Consider the following 22154-nt stretch of genomic DNA (forward strand, 5'->3'; position numbering starts at 1 on the left):
TACGCCAACGCTTTAGGGGGAGCGTACGTGTGAGGGCGCGAGTTAGCGTTAGCGTACGGGTTAGGATTAGGGGACGGCTGAGGGTCACGCTTCGGGGAAGGGTTAGGGTTAGGGTTCGGGCTAGGGTTAGGGTTAGGGGACAGGGACGGTTTAGGTTCCAGGTGAGGGTACGACAGTGCTTTAGGGGGAGCGTACGTGTGAGGGCGCGGGTTAGCGTTAGCGTACGGGTTAGGATTAGGGGACGGGTGAGGGTCAGGCTTCGGCGAAGGGTTAGGGTTAGGGTTCGGGCTAGGGTTAGGGTTAGGGGACGGGGACGGTTTAGGGTCCAGGTGAGGGTACGACAACACTTTAGGGGGAGTGTATGTGTGAGGGCGCGGGTTAGCGTTAGCGTACGGGTTAGGATTAGGGGACGGGTGAGGGTCAGGCTTCGGGGAAGGGTTAGGGTTAGGGTTCGGGCTAGGGTTAGGGTTAGGGGACGGGGACGGTTTAGGGTCCAGGTGAGGGTACGCCAACGCTTTAGGGGGAGCGTACGTGTGAGGGCGCGGGTTAGCGTTAGCGTAAGCGTTAGGATTAGGGGACGGGTGAGGGTCAGGCTTCGGGGAAGGGTTAGGGTTAGGGTTCGGGCTAGGTTTAGGGTTAGGGGACGGGGACGGTTTAGGGTCCAGGTGAGGGTACGCCAACGCTTTAGGGGGAGCGTACGTGTGAGGGCGCGGGTTAGCGTTAGCGTACGGGTTGGGATTAGGGAACGGGTGAGGGTCAGGCTTCGGTGATGGGTTAGGGTTAGGGTTCGGGCTAGGGTTAGGGTTAGGGGACGGGGACGGTTTAGGGTCCAGGTGAGGGTACGACAACGCTTTAGGGGGAGCGTACGTGTGAGGGCGCGGGTTAGCGTTAGCGTACGGGTTAGGATTAGGGGACGGGTGAGGGTCAGGTTTCGGCGAAGGGTTAGGGTTAGGGTTCGGGCTAGGGTTAGGGTTAGGGGACGGGGACGGTTTAGGGTCCAGGTGAGGGTACGCCAACGCTTTAGGGGGAGCGTACGTGTGAGGGCGCGGGTTAGCGTTAGCGTACGGGTTGGGATTAGGGGACGGGTGAGGGTCAGGCTTCGGGGAAGTGTTAGGGTTAGGGTTCGGGCTAGGGTTAGGGTTAGGGGACGGGGACGGTTTAGGGTCCAGGTGAGGGTACGACAACGCTTTAGGGGGAGCGTAGGTGTGAGGGCGCGGGTTATCGTTAGCGTACGGGTTAGGATTAGGGGACGGGTGAGGGTAAGGCTTCGGGGAAGGGTTAGGGTTAGGGTTCACGCTAGGGGTAGGGTTAAGGGATGAGGACGGTTTAGGGTCCAGGTGAGGGTACGCCAATGCTTTAGGGGGAGCGTACGTGTGAGGGCGTGGGTTAGCGTTAGCGTACGGGTTAGGATTAGGGGACGGGTGAGGCTCACGCTTCGGGGAAGGGTTAGGGTTAGGGTTCGGGCTAGGGTTAGGGTTAGGGGACGGGGACGGTTTGGGGTCCAGGTGAGTGTACGCCAACGCTTTAGGGGGAGCGTACGTGTGAGGGCGCGGGTTAGCGTTAGCCTACGGGTTGGGATTAGGGAACGAGTGAGGGTCAGGCTTCCGGGAAGGGTTAGGGTTAGGGTTCGGGCTAGGGTTAGGGTTAGGGGACGGGGACGGTTTAGGGTCCAGGTGAGGGTACGCCAACGCTTTAGGGGGAGCGTACGTGTGAGGGCGCAGGTTAGCGTTAGCGTACGGGTTAGGATTAGGGGACGGGTGAGGCTCACGCTTCGGGGAAGTGTTAGGGTTAGGGTTCGGGCTAGGGTTAGGGTTAGGGGACGGGGACGGTTTAGGGTCCAGGTGAGGGTACGCCAACGCTTTAGGGGGAGCGTACGTGTGAGGGCGCGGGTTAGCGTTAGCGTACGGGTTAGGATTAGGGGACGGGTGAGGGTCAGGCTGCGGGGAAGGGTTAGGGTTAGGGTTCGGCCTAGGGTTAGGGTTAGGGGACGGGGACGGTTTTGGGTCGAAGTGAGGGTACGACAACGCTTTAGGGGGAGCGTACGTGTGAGGGCGCGGGTTAGCGTTAGCGTACGGGTTAGGATTAGGGGACGGGTGAGGGTCAGGCTTCGGGGAAGGGTTAGGGTTAGGGTTCGGGCTAGGGTTAGGGTTAGGGGACGGGGACGGTTTAGGGTCCAGGTGAGGGTACGACAACGCTTTAGGGGGAGGGTACGTGTGAGGGCGCGGGTTAGCGTTAGTGTACGGGTTAGGATTAGGGGACGGGTGAGGGTCAGGCTTCGGGGAAGGGTTAGGGTTAGGGTTCAGGCTAGGGTTAGGGTTAGGGGACGGGTACGGTTTAGGGTCCAGGTGAGGGTACGACAACGCTTTAGGGGGAGCGTACGTGTGAGGGCGCGGGTTAGCGTTAGCGTACGGGTTAGGATTAGGGGACGGGTGAGGGTCAGGCTTCGGGGAAGAGTTAGGGTTAGGGTTCGGGCTAGGGTTAGGGTTAGGGGACGGGGACGGTTTAGGGTCCAGGTGAGGTTACGCCAACGCTTTAGGGGTAGCGTACGTGTGAGGGCGCGGGTTAGCGTTAGCGTATGTGTTGGTATTAGGGGACGGGTGAGGCTCACGCTTCGGGGAAGGGTTAGGGTTAGGGTTCGGGCTAGGGTTAGGGTTAGGGGACGGGGAAGGTTTAGGGTCCAGGTGAGGGTACGACAACGCTTTACTGGGAGCGTATGTGTGAGGGCGCGGGTTAGCGTTAGCGTACGGGTTAGGATTAGGGGACGGGTGAGGGTCAGGCTTCGGGGAAGGGTTAGGGTTAGGGTTCTTGCTAGGGTTAGGGTTAGGGGACGGGGACGGTTTAGGGTCCAGGTGAGGGTACGCCAACGCTTTATGGGGAGCGTACGTGTGAGGGCGCGGGTTAGCATTAGCGTACGGGTTAGGATTAGGGGACGGGTGAGGGTCAGGCTTCGGGGAAGGGTTAGGGTTAGGGTTCGGCCTAGGTTTAGGGTTAAGGGACGGGGACGGTTTAGGGTCCAGGTGAGGGTACGCCAACGCTTTAGGGGGAGCGTACATGTGAGGGCGCGGGTTAGCGTTAGCGTACGGGTTAGGATTAGGGGACGGGTGAGGCTCACGCTTCGGGGAAGGGTTAGGGTTAGGGTTCGGGCTAGGGTTAAGGTTAGGGGACGGGGACGGTTTAGGGTCCAGGTGAGGGTACGCCAACGCTTTAGGGGCAGCGTACGTGTGAGGGCGCGGGTTAGCGTTAGCGTACGGGTTGGGATTAGGGAACGGGTGAGGGTCAGGCTTCGGGGAAAGGTTAGGGTTAGGGTTCGGGCTAGGGTTAGGTTTAGGGGACGGGGACGGTTTAGGGTCCAGGTGAGCGTACGCCAACGCTTTAGGGGGAGCGTACGTGTGAGAGCGCGGGTTAGCGTTAGCGTACGGGTTAGGATTAGGGGACGGGTGAGGCTCACGCTTCGGGGAAGGGTTAGGGTTAGGGTTCGGGCTAGGGTTAGGGTTAGGGGACGGGGACGGTTTAGGGTCCAGGTGAGGGTACGACAACGCTTTAGGGGGAGCGTACGTGTGAGGGCGCGGGTTAGCGTTAGCGTACGGGTTAGGATTAGGGAACGGGTGAGGCTCACGCTTCGGGGAAGGGTTAGGGTTAGGGTTCGGGCTAGGGTTAAGGTTAGGGGACGGGGACGGTTTAGGGTCCAGGTGATGGTACACCAACGCTTTAGGGGGAGCGTACGTGTGAGGGCGCCGGTTAGCGTTAGCGTACGGGTTGGGATTAGGGAACGGGTGAGGGTCATGCTTCGGGGAAAGTTTAGGGTTAGGGTTCGGGCGAGGGTTAGGTTTAGGGGACGGGGACGGTTTAGGGTCCAGGTGAGGGTACGCCAACGCTTTAGGGGGAGCGTATGTGTGAGGGCGCGGGTTAGCGTTAGCGTACGGGTTAGGATTAGGGGACGGGTGAGGCTCACGCTTCGGGGAAGGGTTAGGGTTAGGGTTCGGGCTAGGGTTAGGGTTAGGGGACGGGGACGGTTTAGGGTCCAGGTGACGGTACGACAACGCTTTAGGGGGAGCGTACGTGTGAGGGCGCGGGTTAGCGTTAGCGTACGGGTTAGGATTAGGTGACGGGTGAGGCTCACGCTTCGGGGAAGGGTTAGGGTTAGGGTTCGGGCTACGGTTAGGGTTAGGGGACGGGGATAGTTTAGGGTCCAGGTGAGGGTACGACAACGCTTTAGGTGGAGCGTACGTGTGAGGGCGCGGGTTAGCGTTAGTGTACGGGTTAGGATTAGGGGACGGGTGAGGGTCAGGCTTCGGGGAAGGGTTAGGGTTAGGGTTCGGGCTAGGGTTAGGGTTAGGGGACAGGGACGGTTTAGGTTCCAGGTGAGGGTACGACAGCGCTTTAGGGGGAGCGTACGTGTGAGGGCGCGGGTTAGCGTTAGCGTACGGGTTAGGATTAGGGGACGGGTGAGGGTCAGGCTTCGGCGAAGGGTTAGGGTTAGGGTTCGGGCTAGGGTTAGGGTTAGGGGACGGGGACGGTTTAGGGTCCAGGTGAGGTTACGCCAACGCTTTAGGGGGAGCGTACGTGTGAGGGCGCGGGTTAGCGTTAGCCTACGGGTTAGGATTAGGGGACGGGTGAGTGTCAGGCTTCGGGGAAGGGTTAGGGTTAGGGTTCGGGCTAGGGTTAGGGTTAGGGGACGGGGACGGTTTAGGGTCCAGGTGAGGGTACGCCAACGCTTTAGGGGGAGCGTACGTGTGAGGGCGCGGGTTAGCGTTAGCGTAAGCGTTAGGATTAGGGGACGGGTGAGGGTCAGGCTTCGGGGAAGGGTTAGGGTTAGGTTTCGGGCTAGGTTTAGGGTTAGGGGACGGGGACGGTTTAGGGTCCAGGTGAGGGTACGCCAACGCTTTAGGGGGAGTGTACGTGTGAGGGCGCGAGTTAGCGTTAGCGTACGGGTTAGGATTAGGGGACGGGTGAGGCTCACGCTTCGGGGAAGGGTTAGGGTTAGGGTTCGGGCTAGGGTTAGGGTTAGGGGACGGGGATGGTTTAGGGTCCAGGTGAGGGTACGACAACGCTTTAGGGGGAGCGTACGTGTGAGGGCGCGGGTTAGCGTTAGCGTACGGGTTAGGATTAGGGGACGGGTGAGGGTCACGCTTCGGGGAAGGGTTAGGGTTAGGGTTCGGGCTAGGGTTAGGGTTAGGGGACGGGGACGGTTTAGGGTCCAGGTGAGGGTACGACAACGCTTTAGGGGGAGCGTACGTGTGAGGGCGCGGGTTAGCGTTAGCGTACGGGTTAGGATTAGGGGACGGGTGAGGGTCAGGCTTCGGGGAAGAGTTAGGGTTAGGGTTCGGGCTAGGGTTAGGGTTAGAGGACGGGAACGGTTTAGGGTCCAGGTGAGGGTACGCCAACGCTTTAGGGGGAGCGTACGTGTGAGGGAGCGGGTTAGCGTTAGCGTACGGGTTGGGATTAGGGGACGGGTGAGGGTCAGGCTTCGGGGAAGTGTTAGGGTTAGGGTTCGGGCTAGGGTTAGGGTTAGGGGACGGGGACGGTTTAGGGTCCAGGTGAGGGTACGCCAACGTTTTAGGGGGAGCGTACGTGTGAGGGCGCGAGTTAGCGTTAGCGTACGGGTTGGGATTAGGGAACGGGTGAGGGTCAGGCTTCGGTGATGGGTTAGGGTTAGGGTTCGGGCTAGGGTTAGGGTTAGGGGACGGGGACGGTTTAGGGTCCAGGTGAGGGTACGACAACGCTTTAGGGGGAGCGTATGTGTGAGGGCGCGGGTTAGCGTTAGCGTACGGGTTAGGATTAGGGGACGGGTGAGGCTCACGCTTCGGGGAAGGGTTAGGGTTAGGGTTCGGGCTAGGGTTAGGGTTAGGGGACGGGGATAGTTTAGGGTCCAGGTGAGGGTACGACAACGCTTTAGGTGGAGCGTACGTGTGAGGGCGCGGGTTAGCGTTAGTGTACGGGTTAGGATTAGGGGACGGGTGAGGGTCAGGCTTCGGGGAAGGGTTAGGGTTAGGGTTCGGGCTAGGGTTAGGGTTAGGGGACAGGGACGGTTTAGGTTCCAGGTGAGGGTACGACAGCGCTTTAGGGGGAGCGTACGTGTGAGGGCGCGGGTTAGCGTTAGCGTACGGGTTAGGATTAGGGGACGGGTGAGGGTCAGGCTTCGGGGAAGGGTTAGGGTTAGGGTTCGGGCTAGGGTTAGGGTTAGGGGACGGGGACGGTTTAGGGTCCAGGTGAGGGTACGCCAACGCTTTAGGGGGAGCGTACGTGTGAGGGCGCGGGTTAGCGTTAGCGTACGGGTTAGGATTAGGGGACGGGTGAGTGTCAGGCTTCGGGGAAGGGTTAGGGTTAGGGTTCGGGCTAGGGTTAGGGTTAGGGGACGGGGACGGTTTAGGGTCCAGGTGAGGGTACGCCAACGCTTTAGGGGGAGCGTACGTGTGAGGGCGCGGGTTAGCGTTAGCGTAAGCGTTAGGATTAGGGGACGGGTGAGGGTCAGGCTTCGGGGAAGGGTTAGGGTTAGGGTTCGGGCTAGGGTTAGGGTTAGGGGACGGGGACGGTTTAGGGTCCAGGTGAGGGTACGCCAACGCTTTAGGGGGAGTGTACGTGTGAGGGCGCGAGTTAGCGTTAGCGTACGGGTTAGGATTAGGGGACGGGTGAGGCTCACGCTTCGGGGAAGGGTTAGGGTTAGGGTTCGGGCTAGGGTTAGGGTTAGGGGACGGGGATGGTTTAGGGTCCAGGTGAGGGTACGACAACGCTTTAGGGGGAGCGTATGTGTGAGGGCGCGGGTTAGCGTTAGCGTACGGGTTAGGATTAGGGGACGGGTGAGGGTCACGCTTCGGGGAAGGGTTAGGGTTAGGGTTCGGGCTAGGGTTAGGGTTAGGGGACGGGGACGGTTTAGGGTCCAGGTGAGGGTACGACAACGCTTTAGGGGGAGCGTACGTGTGAGGGCGCGGGTTAGCCTTAGCGTACGGGTTAGGATTAGGGGACGGGTGAGGGTCAGGCTTCGGGGAAGAGTTAGGGTTAGGGTTCGGGCTAGGGTTAGGGTTAGAGGACGGGAACGGTTTAGGGTCCAGGTGAGGGTAGGCCAACGCTTTAGGGGGAGCGTACGTGTGAGGGAGCGGGTTAGTGTTAGCGTACGGGTTGGGATTAGGGGACGGGTGAGGGTCAGGCTTCGGGGAAGTGTTAGGGTTAGGGTTCGGGCTAGGGTTAGGGTTAGGGGACGGGGACGGTTTAGGGTCCAGGTGAGGGTACGACAACGCTTTAGGGGGAGCGTACGTGTGAGGGCGCGGGTTAGCGTTAGCGTAAGCGTTAGGATTAGGGGACGGGTGAGGGTCAGGCTTCGGGGAAGGGTTAGGGTTAGGGTTCGGGCTAGGGTTAGGGTTAGGGGACGGGGACGGTTTAGGGTCCAGGTGAGGGTACGCCAACGCTTTAGGGGGAGCGTACGTGTGAGGGCGCGGGTTAGCGTTAGCGTAAGCGTTAGGATTAGGGGACGGGTGAGGGTCAGGCTTCGGGGAAGGGTTAGGGTTAGGGTTCGGGCTAGGGTTAGGGTTAGGGGACGGGGACGGTTTAGGGTCCAGGTGAGGGTACGCCAACGCTTTAGGGGGAGCGTACGTGTGAGGGCGCGAGTTAGCGTTAGCGTACGGGTTAGGATTAGGGGACGGGTGAGGCTCACGCTTCGGGGAAGGGTTAGGGTTAGGGTTCGGGCTAGGGTTAGGGTTAGGGGACGGGGATGGTTTAGGGTCCAGGTGAGGGTACGACAACGCTTTAGGGGGAGCGTACGTGTGAGGGCGCGGGTTAGCGTTAGCGTACGGGTTAGGATTAGGGGACGGGTGAGGGTCACGCTTCGGGGAAGGGTTAGGGTTAGGGTTCGGGCTAGGGTTAGGGTTAGGGGACGGGGACGGTTTAGGGTCCAGGTGAGGGTACGACAACGCTTTAGGGGGAGCGTACGTGTGAGGGCGCGGGTTAGCGTTAGCGTACGGGTTAGGATTAGGGGACGGGTCAGGGTCAGGCTTCGGGGAAGAGTTAGGGTTAGGGTTCGGGCTAGGGTTAGGGTTAGAGGACGGGAACGGTTTAGGGTCCAGGTGAGGGTACGCCAACGCTTTAGGGGGAGCGTACGTGTGAGGGAGCGGGTTAGCGTTAGCGTACGTGTTGGGATTAGGGGACGGGTGAGGGTCAGGCTTCGGGGAAGTGTTAGGGTTAGGGTTCGGGCTAGGGTTAGGGTTAGGGGACGGGGACGGTTTAGGGTCCAGGTGAGGGTACGACAACGCTTTAGGGGGAGCGTACCTGTGAGGGCGCGGGTTAGCGTTAGCGTACGGGTTAGGATTAGGGGACGGGTGAGGGTCAGGCTTCGGGGAAGGGTTAGGGTTAGGGTTCGGGCTAGGGTTAGGGTTAGGGGACGGGGATGGTTTAGGGTCCAGGTGAGGGTACGCCAACGCTTTAGGGGGAGCGTACGTGTGAGGGCGTGGGTTAGCGTTAGCGTAAGCATTAGGATTAGGGGACGGGTGAGGGTCAGGCTTCGGGGAAGGGTTAGGGTTAGGGTTCGGGCTAGGGTTAGGGTTAGGGGACGGGGACGGTTTAGGGTCCAGGTGAGGGTACGACAACACTTTAGGGGGAGCGTACGTGTGAGGGCGCGAGTTAGCGTTAGCGTACGGGTTAGGATTAGGGGACGGGTGAGGGTCAGGCTTCGGGGAAGAGTTAGGGTTAGGGTTCGGGCTAGGGTTAGGGTTAGAGCACGGGAACGGTTTAGGGTCCAGGTGAGGGTACGCCAACGCTTTAGGGGGAGCGTATGTGTGTGGGAGCGGGTTAGCGTTAGCGTACGCGTTGGGATTAGGCAACGGGTGAGGGTCAGGCTTCGGGGAAGGCTTAGGGTTAGGGTTCGGGCTAGGGTTAGGGTTAGGGAACGGGGAAGGTTTAGAGTCCATGTGAGGGTACGACAACGCTTTAGGGGGAGCGTACGTGTGAGGGCGCGGGATAGCGTTAGCGTACGGGTTAGGATTAGGGTACGGGTGAGGGTCAGGCTTCGGGGAAGGGTTAGGGTTAGGGTTCGGGCTAGGGTTAGGGTTAGGGGACGGGGACGGTTTAGGGTCCAGGTGAGGGTACGCCAACGTTTTAGGGGGAGCGTACGTGTGAGGGCGCGAGTTAGCGTTAGCGTACGGGTTGGGATTAGGGAACGGGTGAGGGTCAGGCTTCGGTGACGGGTTAGGGTTAGGGTTCGGGCTAGGGTTAGGGTTAGGGGACGGGGACGGTTTAGGGTCCAGGTGAGGGTACGACAACGCTTTAGGGGGAGCGTATGTGTGAGGGCGCGGGTTAGCGTTAGCGTATGGGTTAGGATTAGGGGACGGGTTAGGCTCACGCTTCGGGGAAGGGTTAGGGTTAGGGTTCGGGCTAGGGTTAGGGTTAGGGGATGGGGATGGTTTAGGGTCCAGGTGAGGGTACGCCAACGCTTTAGGGGGAGCGTACGTGTGAGGGCGCGGGTTAGCGTTAGCGTACGGGTTAGGATTAGGGGACGGGTGAGGGTCAGGCTTCGGGGAAGGGTTAGGGTTAGGGTTCGGGCTAGGGTTAGGGTTAGGGGACGGGGATGGTTTAGGGTCCAGGTGAGGGTACGCCAACGCTTTAGGGGGAGCGTACGTGTGAGGGTGCGGGTTAGCGTTAGCGAAAGCGTTAGGATTAGGGGACGGGTGAGGGTCAGGCTTCGGGGAAGGGTTAGGGTTAGGGTTCGGGCTAGGGTTAGGGTTAGGGGACGGGGACGGTTTAGGGTCCAGGTGAGGGTACGACAACACTTTAGGGGGAGCGTACGTGTGAGGGCGCGAGTTAGCGTTAGCGTACGGGTTAGGATTAGGGGACGGGTGAGGGTCAGGCTTCGGGGAAGGGTTAGGGTTAGGGTTCGGGCTAGGGTTAGGGTTAGGGGACGGGGAAGGTTTAGGGTCCAGGTGAGGGTACGCCAACGCTTTAGGGGGAGCGTACGTGTGAGGGCGCGGGTTAGCGTTAGCGTAAGCGTTAGGATTAGGGGACGGGTGAGGGTCAGGCTTCGGGGAAGGGTTAGGGTTAGGGTTCGGGCTAGGGTTAGGGTTAGGGGACGGGGACGGTTTAGGGTCCCGGTGAGGGTACGCCAACGCTTTAGGGGGAGCGTACGTGTGAGGGCGCGAGTTAGCGTTAGCGTACGGGTTGGGATTAGGGAACGGGTGAGGGTCAGGCTTCGGTGATGGGTTAGGGTTAGGGTTCGGGCTAGGGTTAGGGTTAGGGGATGGGGACGGTTTAGGGTCCAGGTGACGGTACGCCAACGCTTTAGGGGGAGCATACGTGTGAGGGCGCGAGTTAGCGTTAGCGTAAGCGTTAGGATTAGGGGACGGGTGAGGGTCAGGCTTCGGGGAAGGTTTAGGGTCAGGGTACGGGCTAGGGTTAGCGTTACGGGACGGGGACGGTTTAGGGTCCAGGTGAGGGTACGACAGCGCTTTAGGGGGAGCGTACGTGTGAGGGCGTGGGTTAGCGTTAGCGTACGGGTTATGATTAGGGGACGGGTGAGGGTCAGGCTTCAGGGAAGGGTTAGCGTTAGGGTTCGGGCTAGGGTTAGGGTTAGGGGACGGGGACGGTTTAGGGTCCAGGTGAGGGTACGACAACACTTTAGGGGGAGCGTATGTGTGAGGGCGCGGGTTAGCGTTAGCGTACGGGTTAGGATTAGGGGACGGGTGAGGCTCAGGCTTCGGGGAAGGGTTAGGGTTAGGGTTCGGGCTAGGGTTAGGGTTAGGGGACGGGGACGGTTTAGGGTCCAGGTGAGGGTACGACAACGCTTTAGGGGGAGGGTACGTGTGAGGGCGCGGGTTAGCGTTAGCGTACGGGTTAGGATTAGGGGACGGGTGAGGCTCAGGCTTCGGGGTAGGGTTAGGGTTAGGGTTCAGGCTAGGGTTAGGGTTAGGGGACGGGGACGGTTTAGGGTCCAGGTGAGGGTACGCCAACGCTTTAGGGGGAGCGTACATGTGAGGGCGCGGGTTAGCGTTAGCGTACGGGTTAGGATTAGGGGACGGGTGAGGGTCAGGCTTCGGGGAAGAGTTAGGGTTAGGGTTCGGGCTAGGGTTAGGGTTAGAGCACGGGAACGGTTTAGGGTCCAGGTGAGGGTACGCCAACGCTTTAGGGGGAGCGTATGTGTGTGGGAGCGGGTTAGCGTTAGCGTACGCGTTGGGATTAGGCAACGGGTGAGGGTCAGGCTTCGGTGATGGGTTAGGGTTAGGGTTCGGGCTAGGGTTAGGGTTAGGGAACGGGGAAGGTTTAGAGTCCATGTGAGGGTACGACAACGCTTTAGGGGGAGCGTACGTGTGAGGGCGTGGGTTAGCGTTAGCGTACGGGTTAGGATTAGGGTACGGGTGAGGGTCAGGCTTCGGGGAAGGGTTAGGGTTAGGGTTCGGGCTAGGGTTAGGGTTAGGGGACGGGGATGGTTTAGGGTCCAGGTGAGGGTACGCCAACGCTTTAGGGGGAGCGTACGTGTGAGGGCGCGGGATAGCGTTAGCGTAAGCGTTAGGATTAGGGGACGGGTGAGGGTCAGGCTTCGGGGAAGGGTTAGGGTTAGGGTTCGGGCTAGGGTTAAGGTTAGGGGACGGGGACGGTTTAGGGTCCAGGTGAGGGTACGCCAACGTTTTAGGGGGAGCGTACGTGTGAGGGCGCGAGTTAGCGTTAGCGTACGGGTTGGGATTAGGGAACGGGTGAGGGTCAGTCTTCGGTGATGGGTTAGGGTTAGGGTTCGGGCTAGGGTTAGGGTTAGGGGACGGGGACCGTTTAGGGTCCAGGTGAGGGTACGACAACGCTTTAGGGGGAGCGTATGTGTGAGGGCGCGGGTTAGCGTTAGCGTACGGGTTAGGATTAGGGGACGGGTGAGGGTCAGGCTTCGGGGAAGGGTTAGGGTTAGGGTTCGGGCTAGGGTTAGGGTTAGGGGACGGGGACGGTTTAGGGTCCAGGTGAGGGTACGCCAACGCTTTAGGGGGAGCGTACGTGTGAGGGCGCGGGTTAGCGTTAGCGTAAGCGTTAGGATTAGGGGACGGGTGAGGGTCAGGCTTCGGGGAAGGGTTAGGGTTAGGGTTCGGGCTAGGGTTAGGGTTAGGGGACGGGGACGGTTTAGGGTCCAGGTGAGGGTACGACAACGCTTTAGGGGGAGCGTACGTGTGAGGGCGCGGGTTAGCGTTAGCGTACGGGTTGGGATTAGGGAACGGGTGAGGGTCAGGCTTCGGTGATGGGTTAGGGTTAGGGTTCGGGCTAGGGTTAGGGTTAGGGGACGGGGACGGTTTAGGGTCCAGGTGAGGGTACGCCAACGCTTTAGGGGGAGCGTACGTGTGAGGGCGCGGGTTAGCGTTAGCGTACGGGTTGGGATTAGGGGACGGGTGAGGGTCAGGCTTCGGGGAAGTGTTAGGGTTAGGGTTCGGGCTAGGGTTAGGGTTAGGGGACGGGGACGGTTTAGGGTCCAGGTGAGGGTACGACAACGCTTTAGGGGGAGCGTAGGTGTGAGGGCGCGGGTTAGCGTTAGCGTACGGGTTAGGATTAGGGGACGGGTGAGGGTAAGGCTTCGGGGAAGGGTTAGGGTTAGGGTTCGCGCTAGGGTTAGGGTTAAGGGATGAGGACGGTTTAGGGTCCAGGTGAGGGTACGCCAACGCTTTAGGGGGAGCGTACGTGTGAGGGCGTGGGTTAGCGTTAGCGTACGGGTTAGGATTAGGGGACGGGTGAGGCTCACGCTTCGGGGAAGGGTTAGGATTAGGGTTCGGGCTAGGGTTAGGGTTAGGGCACGGGGACGGTTTGGGGTCCAGGTGAGTGTACGCCAACGCTTTAGGGGGAGCGTACGTGTGAGGGCGCGGGTTAGCGTTAGCCTACGTGTTGGGATTAGGGAACGAGTGAGGGTCAGGCTTCCGGGAAGGGTTAGGGTTAGGGTTCGGGCTACGGTTAGGGTTAGGGGACGGGGACGGTTTAGGGTCCAGGTGAGGGTACGCCAACGCTTTAGGGGGAGCGTACGTGTGAGGGCGCGGGTTAGCGTTAGCGTACGGGTTAGGATTAGGGGACGGGTGAGGCTCACGCTTCGGGGAAGGGTTAGGGTTAGGGTTCGGGCTAGGGTTAGGGTTAGGGGACGGGGACGGTTTAGGGTCCAGGTGAGGGTACGCCAACGCTTTAGGGGGAGCGTACGTGTGAGGGCGCGGGTTAGCGTTAGCGTACGGGTTAGGATTAGGGGACGGGTGAGGGTCAGGCTGCGGGGAAGGGTTAGGGTTAGGGTTCGGCCTAGGGTTAGGGTTAGGGGACGGGGACGGTTTTGGGTCGAAGTAAGGGTACGACAACGCTTTAGGGGGAGCGTACGTGTGAGGGCGCGGGTTAGCGTTAGCGTACGGGTTAGGATTAGGGGACGGGTGAGGGTCAGGCTTCGGGGAAGGGTTAGGGTTAGGGTTCGGGCTAGGGTTAGGGTTAGGGGACGGGGACAGTTTAGGGTCCAGGTGAGGGTACGCCAACGCTTTAGGGGGAGCGTACGTGTGAGGGCGCGGGTTAGCGTTAGCGTACGGGTTAGGATTAGGGCATGGGTGAGTGTCAGGCTTAGGGGAAGAGATAGGGTTAGGGTTCGGGCTAGGGTTAGGGTTAGGGGATGGGGTCGGTTTAGGGTCCAGGTGAGGGTACGCCAACGCTTTAGGGGGAGCGTACGTGTGAGGGCGCGAGTTAGCGTTAGCGTACGGGTTAGGATTAGGGGACGGGTGAGGGTCAGGCTTCGGGGAAGGTTTAGGGTCAGGGTTCGGGCTAGGGTTAGCGTTACGGGACGGGGACGGTTTAGGGTCCAGGTGAGGGTACGACAGCGCTTTAGGGGGAGCGTACGTGTGAGGGCGTGGGTTAGCGTTAGCGTACGGGTTATGATTAGGGGACGGGTGAGGGTCAGGCTTCGGGGAAGGGTTAGCGTTAGGGTTTGGGCTAGGGTTAGGGTTAGGGGACGGGGACGGTTTAGGGTCCAGGTGAGGGTACGACAACACTTTAGGGGGAGCGTACGTGTGAGGGCGCGGGTTAGCGTTAGCGTACGGGTTAGGATTAGGGGACGGGTTAGGGTCAGGCTTCGGGGAAGGGTTAGGGTTAGGGTTCGGGCTAGGGTTAGGGTTAGGGGACGGGGACGGTTTAGGGTCCAGGTGAGGGTACGACAACGCTTTAGGGGGAGGGTACGTGTGAGGACGCGGGTTAGCGTTAGCGTACGGGTTAGGATTAGGGGACGGGTGAGGGTCAGGCTTCGGGGAAGGGTTAGGGTTAGGGTTCAGGCTAGGGTTAGGGTTAGGGGACGGGGACGGTTTAGGGTCCAGGTGAGGGTACGACAACGCTTTAGGGGGAGCGTACGTGTGAGGGCGCGGGTTAGCGTTAGCGTACGGGTTAGGATTAGGGGACGGGTGAGGGTCAGGCTTCGGGGAAGAGTTAGGGTTAGGGTTCGGGCTAGGGTTAGGGTTAGGGGACGGGGACAGTTTAGGGTCCAGGTGAGGGTACGACAACGCTTTAGGGGGAGCGTACGTGTAAGGGCGCGGGTTAGCGTTAGCGTACGGGTTAGGATTAGGGGACGGGTGAGGGTTAGGCTTCGGGGAAGGGTTAGGGTTAGGGTTCGGGCTAGGGTTAGGGTTAGGGGACGGGGACGGTTTAGGGTCCAGGTGAGGGTACGACAACGCTTTAGGGGGAGCGTACGTGTGAGGGCGCGGGTTAGCGTTAGCGTACGTGTTAAGATTGTGGGACGGGTGAGGGGCAGGCTTCGGGGAAGATTTAGGGTTAGGGTTCGGGCTAGGGTTAGGGGACGGGGACGGGGACGGTTTAGGGCCCAGGTGAGGGTACGCCAACGCTTTAGGGGGAGCGTACGTGTGAGGGCGCGGGTTAGCGTTAGCGTACGGTTTAGGATTAGGGGACGGGTTAGGGTCAGTCTTCGGGGAAGGGTTAGGGTTAGGGTTCCGGCTAGGGTTAGGGTTAGGGGACGGGGACGGTTTAGGGTCCAGGTGAGGGTACGACAACGCTTTAGGGGGAGCGTACGTGTGAGGGCGCGGGTTAGCGTTAGTGTACGGGTTAGGATTAGGGGATGGGTGAGGGTCAGGCTTCGGGGAAGGGTTAGGGTTAGGGTTCGGGCTAGGGTTAGGGTTAGGGGACGGGGACGGTTTAGGGTCCAGGTGAGGTTACGCCAACGCTTTAGGGGTAGCGTACGTGTGAGGGCGTGGGTTAGCGTTAGCGTATGGGTTGGGATTAGGGGACGGGTGAGGCTCACGCTTCGGGGAAGGGTTAGGGTTAGGGTTCGGGCTAGGGTTAGGGTTAGGGGACGTGGACGGTTTAGGGTCCAGGTGAGGGTACGACAACGCTTTAGTGGGAGCGTATGTGTGAGGGCGCAGGTTAGCGTTAGCGTACGGGTTAGGATTAGGGGACGGGTGAGGGTCAGGCTTCGGGGAAGGGTTAGGGTTAGGGTTCTTGCTAGGGTTAGGGTTAGGGGACGGGGACGGTTTAGGGTCCAGGTGAGGGTACGCCAACGCTTTATGGGGAGCGTACGTGTGAGGGCGCGGGTTAGCGTTAGCATACGGGTTAGGATTAGGGGACGGGTGAGGGTCAGGCTTCGGGGAAGGGTTAGGGTTAGGGTTCAGCCTAGGTTTAGGGTTAAGGGACGGGGACGGTTTAGGGTCCAGGTGAGGGTACGCCAACGCTTTAGGGGGAGCGTACGTGTGAGGGCGCGGGTTAGCGTTAGCGTACGGGTTAGGATTAGGGGACGGGTGAGGCTCACGCTTCGGGGAAGGGTTAGGGTTAGGGTTCGGGCTAGGGTTAGGGTTAGGGGACGGGGACGGTTTAGGGTCCAGGTGAGGGTACGCCAACGCTTTAGGGGGAGCGTACGTGTGAGGGCGCGGGTTAGCGTTAGCGTACGGGTTAGGATTAGGGGATGGGTGAGTGTCAGGCTTCGGGGAAGGGTTAGGGTTAGGGTTCGGGCTAGGGTTAGGGTTAGGGGACGGGGACGGTTTAGGGTCCAGGTGAGGGTACGCCAACGCTTTAGGGGGAGCGTACGTGTGAGGGCGCGGTTTAGCGTTAGCGTAAGCGTTAGGATTAGGGGACGGGTGAGGGTCAGGCTTCGGGGAAGGGTTAGGGTTAGGGTTTGGGCTAGGGTTAGGGTTAGGGGACGGGGACGGTTTAGGGTCCAGGTGAGGGTACGCCAACGCTTTAGGGGGAGCGTACGTGTGAGGGCGCGAGTTAGCGTTAGCGTACGGGTTAGGATTAGGGGACGGTTGAGGGGCAGGCTTCGGGGAAGGGTTAGGGTTAGGGGACGGGGATGGTTTAGGGTCCAGGTGAGGGTACGACAACGCTTTAGGGGGAGCGTACGTGTGAGGGCCCGGGTTAGCGTTAGCATACGGGTTAGGATTAGGGGACGGGTGAGGGTCACGCTTCGGGGAAGGGTTAGGGATAGGGTTCGGGCTAGGGTTAGGGTTAGGGGACGGGGACGGTTTAGGGTCCAGGTGAGGGTACGACAACGCTTTAGGGGGAGCGTACGTGTGAGGGCGCGGGTTAGCGTTAGCGTACGGGTTAGGATTAGGGGACGGGTGAGGGTCAGGCTTCGGGGAAGGGTTAGGGTTAGGGTTCGGGCTAGGGTTAGGGTTAGGGGACGGGGATGGTTTAGGGTCCAGGTGAGGGTACGCCAACGCTTTAGGGGGAGCGTACGTGTGAGGGCGCGGGTTAGCGTTAGCGTAAGCGTTAGGATTAGGGGACGGGTGAGGGTCAGGCTTCGGGGAAGGGTTAGGGTTAGGGTTCGGGCTAGGGTTAGGGTTAGGGGACGGGGACGGTTTGGGGTCCAGGTGAGTGTACGCCAACGCTTTAGGGGGAGCGTACGTGTGAGGGCGCGGGTTAGCGTTAGCCTATGGGTTGGGATTAGGGAACGAGTGAGGGTCAGGCTTCCGGGAAGGGTTAGGGTTAGGGTTCGGGCTAGGGTTAGGGTTAGGGGACGGGGACGGTTTAGGGTCCAGGTGAGGGTACGACAACGCTTTAGGGGGAGCGTATGTGTGAGGGCGCGGGTTAGCGTTAGCGTATGGGTTAGGATTAGGGGACGGGTGAGGCTCACGCTTCGGGGAAGGGTTAGGGTTAGGGTTCGGGCTAGGGTTAGGGTTAGGGGACGGGGATGGTTTAGGGTCCAGGTGAGGGTACGCCAACGCTTTAGGGGGAGCGTACCTGTGAGGGCGCGGGTTAGCGTTAGCGTACGGGTTAGGATTAGGGGACGGGTGAGGGTCACGCTTCGGGGAAGGGTTAGGGTTAGGGTTCGGGCTAGGGTTAGGGTTAGGGGACAGGGACGGTTTAGGTTCCAGGTGAGGGTACGACAGCGCTTTAGGGGGAGCGTACGTGTGAGGGCGCGGGTTAGTGTTAGCGTACGGGTTAGGATTAGGGGACGGGTGAGGGTCAGGCTTCGGCGAAGGGTTAGGGTTAGGGTTCGGGCTAGGGTTAGGGTTAGGGGACGGGGACGGTTTAGGGTCCAGGTGAGGGTACGACAACGCTTTATGGGGAGCGTACGTGTGAGGGCGCGGTTTAGCGTTAGCGTACGTGTTAAGATTGTGGGACGGGTGAGGGGCAGGCTTCGGGGAAGATTTAGGGTTAGGGTTCGGGCTAGGGTTAGGGGACGGGGACGGGGACGGTTTAGGGCCCAGGTGAGGGTACGCCAACGCTTTAGGGGTAGCGTACGTGTGAGGGCGCGGGTTAGCGTTAGCGTATGTGTTGGGATTAGGGGACGGGTGAGGCTCACGCTTCGGGGAAGGGTTAGGGTTAGGGTTCGGGCTAGGGTTAGGGTTAGGGGACGGGGACGGTTTGGGGTCCAGGTGAGTGTACGCCAACGCTTTAGGGGGAGCGTACGTGTGAGGGCGCGGGTTAGCGTTAGCCTACGGGTTGGGATTAGGGAACGAGTGAGGGTCAGGCTTCCGGGAAGGGTTAGGGTTAGGGTTCGGGCTAGGGTTAGGGTTAGGGGACGGGGACGGTTTAGGGTCCAGGTGAGGGTACGCCAACGCTTTAGGGGGAGCGTACGTATGAGGGCGCGGGTTAGCGTTAGCGTACGGGTTAGGATTAGGGGACGGGTGAGGCTCACGCTTCGGGGAAGTGTTAGGGTTAGGGTTCGGGCTAGGGTTAGGGTTAGGGGACGGGGACGGTTTAGGGTCCAGGTGAGGGTACGCCAACGCTTTAGGGGGAGCGTACGTGTGAGGGCGCGGGTTAGCGTTAGCGTACGGGTTAGGATTAGGGGACGGGTGAGGGTCAGGCTGCGGGGAAGGGTTAGGGTTAGGGTTCGGGCTAGGGTTAGGGTTAGGGGAAGGGGACGGTTTTGGGTCGAAGTGAGGGTACGACAACGCTTTAGGGGGAGCGTACGTGTGAGGGCGCGGGTTAGCGTTAGCGTACTGGTTAGGATTAGGGGACGGGTGAGGGTCAGGCTTCGGGGAAGGGTTAGGGTTAGGGTTCGGGCTAGGGTAAGGGTTAGGGGACGGGGACGGTTTAGGGTCCAGGTGAGGGTACGACAACGCTTTAGGGGGAGGGTACGTGTGAGGGCGCGGGTTAGCGTTAGTGTACGGGTTAGGATTAGGGGACGGGTGAGGGTCAGGCTTCGGGGAAGGGTTAGGGTTAGGGTTCAGGCTAGGGTTAGGGTTAGGGGACAGGGACGGTTTAGGGTCCAGGTGAGGGTACGACAACGCTTTAGGGGGAGCGTACGTGTGAGGGCGCGGGTTAGCGTTAGCGTACGGGTTAGGATTAGGGGACGGGTGAGGGTCAGGCTTCGGGGAAGAGTTAGGGTTAGGGTTCGGGCTAGGGTTAGGGTTAGGGGACGGGGACGGTTTAGGGTCCAGGTGAGGGTACGCCAACGCTTTAGGGGGAGCGTACGTGTGAGGGAGCGGGTTAGCGTTAGCGTACGGGTTGGGATTAGGGAACGGGTGAGGGTCAGGCTTCGGGGAAGGCTTAGGGTTAGGGTTCGGGCTAGGGTTAGGGTTAGGGGACGGGGACGGTTTAGAGTCCAGGTGAGGGTACGACAACGCTTTAGGGGGAGCGTACGTGTGAGGGCGCGGGTTAGCGTTAGCGTACGGGTTAGGATTAGGGGACGGGTGAGGGTTAGGCTTCGGGGAAGGGTTAGGGTTAGGGTTCGGGCTAGGGTTAGGGTTAGGGGACGGGGACGGTTTAGGGCCCAGGTGAGGGTACGCCAACGCTTTAGGGGGAGCGTACGTGTGAGGGCGCGGGTTAGCGTTAGCGTACGGGTTAGGATTAGGGGACGGGTGAGGCTCACGCTTCGGGGAAGTGTTAGGGTTAGGGTTCGGGCTAGGGTTAGGATTAGGGGACGGGGACGGTTTAGGGTCCAGGTGAGGGTACGCCAACGCTTTAGGGGGAGCGTACGTGTGAGGGCGCGGGTTAGCGTTAGCGTACGGGTTAGGATTAGGGGACGGGTGAGGGTCAGGCTGCGGGGAAGGGTTAGGGTTAGGGTTCGGGCTAGGGTTAGGGTTAGGGGACGGGGACGGTTTTGGGTCGAAGTGAGGGTACGACAACGCTTTAGGGGGAGCGTACGTGTGAGGGCGCGGGTTAGCGTTAGCGTACGGGTTAGGATTAGGGGACGGGTGAGGGTCAGGCTTCGGGGAAGGGTTAGGGTTAGGGTTCGGGTTAGGGTTAGGGTTAGGGGACGGGGACGGTTTAGGGTCCAGGTGAGGGTACGACAACGCTTTAGGGGGAGGGTACGTGTGAGGGCGCGGGTTAGCGTTAGTGTACGGGTTAGGATTAGGGGACGGGTGAGGGTCAGGCTTCGGGGAAGGATTAGGGATAGGGTTCAGGCTAGGGTTAGGGTTAGGGGACGGGGACGGTTTAGGGTCCAGGTGAGGGTACGACAACGCTTTAGGGGGAGCGTACGTGTGAGGGCGCGGGTTAGCGTTAGCGTACGGGTTAGGATTAGGGGACGGGTGAGGGTCAGGCTTCGGGGAAGAGTTAGGGTTAGGGTTCGGGCTAGGGTTAGGGTTAGGGGACGGGGACGGTTTAGGGTCCAGGTGAGGGTACGCCAACGCTTTAGGGGGAGCGTACGTGTGAGGGAGCGGGTTAGCGTTAGCGTACGGGTTGGGATTAGGGAACGGGTGAGGGTCAGGCTTCGGGGAAGGCTTAGGGTTAGGGTTCGGGCTAGGGTTAGGGTTAGGGGACGGGGACGGTTTAGAGTCCAGGTGAGGGTACGACAACGCTTTAGGGGGAGCGTACGTGTGAGGGCGCGGGTTAGCGTTAGCGTATGGGTTAGGATTAGGGGACGGGTGAGGGTCAGGCTTCGGGGAAGAGTTAGGGTTAGGGTTCGGGCTAGGGTTAGGGTTAGGGGACGGGGACGGTTTAGGGTCCAGGTGAGGTTACGCCAACGCTTTAGGGGTAGCGTACGTGTGAGGGCGCGGGTTAGCGTTAGCGTATGTGTTGGTATTAGGGGACGGGTGAGGCTCACGCTTCGGGGAAGGGTTAGGGTTAGGGTTCGGGCTAGGGTTAGGGTTAGGGGACGGGGACGGTTTAGGGTCCAGGTGAGGGTACGACAACGCTTTACTGGGAGCGTATGTGTGAGGGCGCGGGTTAGCGTTAGCGTACGGGTTAGGATTAGGGGACGGGTGAGGGTCAGGCTTCGGGGAAGGGTTAGGGTTAGGGTTCTTGCTAGGGTTAGGGTTAGGGGACGGGCACGGTTTAGGGTCCAGGTGAGGGTACGCCAACGCTTTATGGGGAGCGTACGTGTGAGGGCGCGGGTTAGCATTAGCGTACGGGTTAGGATTAGGGGACGGGTGAGGGTCAGGCTTCGGGGAAGGGTTAGGGTTAGGGTTCGGCCTAGGTTTAGGGTTAAGGGACGGGGACGGTTTAGGGTCCAGGTGAGGGTACGCCAACGCTTTAGGGGGAGCGTACGTGTTAGGGCGCGGGTTAGCATTAGCGTACGGGTTAGGATTAGGGGACGGGTGAGGCTCACGCTTCGGGGAAGGGTTAGGGTCAGGGTTCGGGCTAGGGTTAGGGTTAGGGGACGGGGACGGTTTAGGGTCCAGGTGAGGGTACGACAGCGCTTTAGGGGGAGCGTACGTGTGAGGGCGCGGGTTAGCGTTAGCGTACGGGTTGGGATTAGGGGACGGGTGAGGGTCAGGCTTCGGGGAAGGGTTAGGGTTAGGGTTCGGGCTAGGGTTAGGTTTAGGGGACGGGGACGGTTTAGGGTCCAGGTGAGGGTACGCCAACGCTTTAGGGGGAGCGTACGTGTGAGGGCGCGGGTTAGCGTTAGCGTACGGGTTAGGATTAGGGGACGGGTGAGGCTCACGCTTCGGGGAAGGGTTAGGGTTAGGGTTCGGGCTAGGGTTAGGGTTAGGGGACGGGGACGGTTTAGGGTCCAGGTGAGGGTACGACAACGCTTTATGGGGAGCGTACGTGTGAGGGCGCGGTTTAGCGTTAGCGTACGTGTTAAGATTGTGGGACGGGTGAGGGGCAGGCTTCGGGGAAGATTTAGGGTTAGGGTTCGGGCTAGGGTTAGGGGACGGGGACGGGGACGGTTTAGGGCCCAGGTGAGGGTACGCCAACGCTTTAGGGGTAGCGTACGTGTGAGGGCGCGGGTTAGCGTTAGCGTATGTGTTGGGATTAGGGGACGGGTGAGGCTCACGCTTCGGGGAAGGGTTAGGGTTAGGGTTCGGGCTAGGGTTAGGGTTAGGGGACGGGGACGGTTTGGGGTCCAGGTGAGTGTACGCCAACGCTTTAGGGGGAGCGTACGTGTGAGAGCGCGGGTTAGCGTTAGCCTACGGGTTGGGATTAGGGAACGAGTGAGGGTCAGGCTTCCGGGAAGGGTTAGGGTTAGGGTTCGGGCTAGGGTTAGGGTTAGGGGACGGGGACGGTTTAGGGTCCAGGTGAGGGTACGCCAACGCTTTAGGGGGAGCGTACGTATGAGGGCGCGGGTTAGCGTTAGCGTACGGGTTAGGATTAGGGGACGGGTGAGGCTCACGCTTCGGGGAAGTGTTAGGGTTAGGGTTCGGGCTAGGGTTAGGGTTAGGGGACGGGGACGGTTTAGGGTCCAGGTGAGGGTACGCCAACGCTTTAGGGGGAGCGTACGTGTGAGGGCGCGGGTTAGCGTTAGCGTACGGGTTAGGATTAGGGGACGGGTGAGGGTCAGGCTGCGGGGAAGGGTTAGGGTTAGGGTTCGGGCTAGGGTTAGGGTTAGGGGACGGGGACGGTTTTGGGTCGAAGTGAGGGTA

The sequence above is a fragment of the Delphinus delphis genome, chromosome 15 (assembly GCF_949987515.2).
Source record: "Delphinus delphis chromosome 15, mDelDel1.2, whole genome shotgun sequence".
NCBI classification, from domain to species: Eukaryota; Metazoa; Chordata; class Mammalia; order Artiodactyla; family Delphinidae; genus Delphinus; species Delphinus delphis.